We start from the raw sequence: 4,649 nt of genomic DNA, 5'->3' as shown, positions 1-4,649 counted from the left end.
GGAGCCCAATGTGGGACTCAATCCCAGGACCCTGAGATCTTGACCTGAACCGAAGGCAGAGGCTTAACCATCAAAGCCACCCAGGCGCCCGTAAGTGTGTTTAGTATTAAAAAACACATTTTTCTCTTAAAATGTAACCCCTAAATGCAAACCACAATTTCATGTGGTGTGCAATAAGGAAACAGAATCTCAGCTGCATGTAGAAGTGACCGTAAGAGCGTTAGTGAGAAGTGAATGTGTGTGTGTGTGTGTGTGCATGTGCCTGCACGTGTGTGTTTCCTACTTGTTCCCATTTTGTGGGTAATGTTTGCGGTTTTTAAAGGGTGGGTTTGTCTATATATAATGAGCTGATGTTAAAATATAATGTCATAAGGTGCACCTCACTCCTTTATTTGATTTCCATATTAGTTTACTCTCTTAAGAGTATCATTGTGGTCACTGTTTCAGCACTATTCTTATCTAATATTAACTCTCAAGCTAGGTATTTTGCTATTCAACAAAGGTAACAGTGCAATAGATAATCAGCATTTTTATCTACACTAGAAGCCGTAGAAGCCTATCTAGAATAAGTCTGAAAGCCTGCACATGATTCTAGAAAAGAAACTCAGCCAGAGAGTAAGAAATGTAAAGTCAAGCCAGATTTCATGCTGAGGTACTTTATTTATTACCTGGTGAGCTGAGGCTATAGCATGCATCATCTTTAGAAATCTCTATGAGGAAGAAAAATTAGATATAGGGGCTCTGGCCAGTATGAATCAATGAGGAAAAACTCTAACTCCGCACACTGCAAAAATCCCTTCTGCATCCCACCAATCGGAGATTGATTGATAATAGGTTCGTCTAAAAACTCTGATGCAAGTTAAGGCACCTACCACCTATACTTTAGTGTGAATTGGTTTAATCAGGCATTATGATTGCCTTTCCTCTAACACCTAGCTGAGAAGATGGAATGGTTAATGGTCTCCGTTGGAGAGAACTGGAGAAAGAGGAAAGAGCAACTCTAGAGAAGGAGATATTTTGGAAAAGGTGCTGACCAGAGGAAAGTGCTGAAGTAGGTGGCTTAGGAGAGCTGCAAACACTATCTTAGCTCTCGGAGTTTGGGGAACAGAGGCATGAAGAGACGTGGTCAAGGCTCCTGAAAGAGGAGGATGAAGTAGCCAACACAGACATTGACCATGAAGGGGTGGTGGCAGGAATCCTGCTTAGCATGTTACCAAATAACATGTAAGTCATGGTTCTGTAATTGTCTGCTTTGAAGAATTACCTGGCTCCTTTCTCTTGAAGAATGAACTGCCATGTACATCAGTGTTTGTCCTAGGATGAAGTATACCCATGCTACTGACCAATGAACGCTTAATTAAACGTACAGTGTTCCTAGTGCTTTTCCATGCCTATTGAAACTTATCTGGGATCTTACCACCTGGAACTTAATTTCAACAAAGTTTGCAGAGTACTTGGACAAACTTCTACTGAACTTTAAAAATAAAATGAACAAATTCCAAAAAAATGAACAAATTCCAGAGCAACCAACTGAATAATTCTGTTATATGAGCCATAACTATAAATGGCTCATTTATCTGAATGGTATTCAATCTCACATGGGCATTCAGGATTTCTAAGAAAGACAGTGGCTATTTCTGTAAGCCCTAAAAATCCCATAAGATAGGGGCAGAAGGTAGAAAGCTTTCATTCTTGTCAAAATCAGTCTTGACTTCAGTGTAGCACAGTGACTGTGTGTCATTGTCACATCCTTGTCCACTCAGGCAGATGCCCTCGGTCCACTTAGTCATTGTTCTCAAACTAGGAGCCTTTATCATATAAAATCAACAGCTGAAGAGTAAAAAAGGTCAGAGCTCAAAATTAGGAAGAGGGGTATCTTGTTGGTTTAGTCGTTAGAACATGTGACACTTGATCTCAGGGTTGTGAGTTTGAATCCCACCCTGGGTGTAGAGATGACTCAAAAATTTAAAAAAAAAAAAAAAAAAAAAAGCAAATTAGGAAGAAAGAAGCCAAGAAATGGCTGGGAGGAACTTGAACTTGCTGAAGGATTTGTGGGGAGGAAGAGAAAGGGAGAAAATCAGTTGGGAATGAATAAGAGGGCACAGAGCAGGTTATATACTCTTACAAATTTCCTAGTTATTTGTCATCTGCTCGCAGATTTTCCCTGATAGTCTCCCAGGATAACTTGTTAGAGGATATATAGTCTTTTGGGGGGAGAAATAAAGATTTAAATAAGGCTAGTAAGTACATTTATGGGCCAATCCAATCACCAGTGCTGTCACCTTTATTCGGAGGCACGTTGTCTTCTGGACAACGGTGATCAGCCTGGAGCTGCTCCTGTTGCCTCGCCCCAAGCCTTCGGAGTCCTCCTGTACTCTACTACAGGGGAATTTTTCTAAAATGCAAGCATTATTGTTTGACAGCCCTGCTTAAAAGCTTTTGGCGACTTTATATTTTCTGAGGAATATACCTCCAGATTTACAGCGTTAAGAAACTTCACATTCTATTTCTCCAACCTTATCTCTTATGACTTCCCTTTATTAATTCTAGCTTCACAGAGTTTTTATAATTTATATCTGAGCTTTCTTATACGTGCCTGAGAAACTGCTACTCTACCTTTCAGAGGCAGAATCAGGAATTTTTTTCATCTTCGGAAGCACCCTCCTCATAGTCCTACCTCCTAACTCCAAGAAGTTGAAGTAAGTATATTCATCAATGTTGTCCCTCTACCTCGAATACATATCTAACTGCATCTTTTCCCTCCAACCTATTACAATTGTTTTTGCACTTAACTCCCATGCTAGACTCTGACTATTTTCAAGTTTGCTATCTAATTTATTTATTTTTGTACATGTAACACATGGCACAAAATAGGTGCTTCACAATTGATGTTGGATCAATGAATGATGTGTTCATGCTTAAATCCCGGTATTTAGTTAGTAGCTCAATAAGTGAAACCAAAGGCTGTTTGCCCAGAGTCAGCCCAGCCGGGGGGTGGGGGGGTGGGGGGGTGGGGGGGTCCCCTTTGGGGGATGGGAAGTGAGGGAAAACTGGTTGGAGAGAAGGGTTTGGGCCCAAGCAGATGTGGGTTCATTTTTTAGGAGGAAAAAGTAATAGCTGGTGGGTTATTGTTGCTGAGTAGGGAGATATTCATGATATTATGGAAAAGTAATTATTGTTCGGTTAGGTAATATGAGTGAAATATACCATAGTAGAGGTGGCCATGGACAAGTGTTTGGATGGGGATGAAAAACATGGAAATAGAACTAGATAAATATGAACTGTCCACAAGAAAGTGCCTGATGTGGCCAGTAAGGTATTTGAAACTGCAGATGTGGTGAAGAGCAAGGGGTCCTATGGTTCTGATAATTCTCTCGGCTGTATCGAGAGGGAGATGGGTGACATCTGGAATATGTTTGTGCGGAGAGCAAAACTGCAATCCTATTTTTCTTTTTTAAATGTCTGATCTTATTTGTAACTCTAGAGAATCTCATTTTTGACTGGCCTCAGACTTAGAGGTAGAAGCTCTCAGGGAAGACAGCCTCTGTCCCTTGACAATCTTTTGCTGGCGTTTTCCTTTGGTCTCCTTCCTTCTCTTGGCCAGAAGTTTAGCCCATCCTGCAGCCTCTTCCTTGTCTTACTTCTTGTGCTCTTTCTTCAGAGCAATACACTGACGTTTCTGTTGGAGGGCCCATGGAGTAACAAGGTGCTGAGTCTTGGGCACTTTAGTTCTAGGTTTCTTAGCTTCTTTATTTAGTTACTTTCTCACAATATGCAGTGGACATCATCTTCTTTAAAGAGACTGAAACGCTTGTGGATTCTGCTAGCTCTTTTGCATGCCAAGTGACCAGACACAGCAGTAAGCCCAGGGAGGTCCTTCTCCCCCTTTTATTTTACAATGACCAAGCTGGGAACACTGAGATTGCATCCACAGTGCGACCCCGAGCAGGTTTGCACTTTCTATCTCCAGTCCTCCTTGGTCTGTAGCACAAATGCCCCTCACTCAGCAGTAGGGGGACACGGCCATGGGTCAGGCCAGCCTGCTTCATGGGGAAGCCTTGTTTGTCATCGCCACCACGGATTCAGACCACGTAACCCTTCCTTTCTTCACCACAGCAGTGGCAGCAGCTTCTGGGGTCTTACATGTCTCATAAAAGGTACGAAGTTTGCATTCATCATCTACTTCAGTGAGTTTCTGGCAGCCAGTAGCTGGGAAAGAGATATTCAGCTCCATCCTGAAGCAGCCTACCGCCTCCCAGGAGCCACAAAAAAGAACGAATGTGATCCTGTGTTTTACTGCATCAGGACTCTCCTCCCCCAAATATGAGGAACCTTCCCACTCTGTGCAGCAATGCCTCAGTGATGATGAGCAATAAAGGTTCATGAATTTTCTATTTATTGGTGCTGTAGCAGCTGCTACAGTTAGAAGCTCACAGCTTGGTACCTCGCTGTATACAACTTTCTGACCCAGTGTGTAGCTCTTCTAAAAAATATTTTATAATGAAAATTTTCAAACACACAAAATAGAGAGATTTTACCCATGTACCCATGTACATGACCTAGTTTTAACAAATATCAGCATTTTGTGGTCCTTTAATGATATATTTTGAAACAAAAATCTCCTGGATGGCTCCGTGGGTTAAGCCTCT

General features: G+C 41.8%; 1 pseudogene; it reads right to left on the bottom strand.

Annotated features, from left to right (window-relative positions):
* Positions 1–3,457: 3,457 nt before the first annotated feature.
* On the bottom strand, positions 3,458–4,254 carry LOC116600792 (annotated as a pseudogene).
* Between the last annotated feature and the right edge of the window lie 395 nt (positions 4,255–4,649).

Source organism: Mustela erminea, chromosome 1 (genome assembly GCF_009829155.1).
Source record: "Mustela erminea isolate mMusErm1 chromosome 1, mMusErm1.Pri, whole genome shotgun sequence".
NCBI classification, from domain to species: domain Eukaryota; kingdom Metazoa; phylum Chordata; class Mammalia; order Carnivora; family Mustelidae; genus Mustela; species Mustela erminea.
The sequence above is the reverse complement of the archived record's forward strand: the minus strand, read 5'-3'. Positions and strand labels throughout refer to the sequence as shown.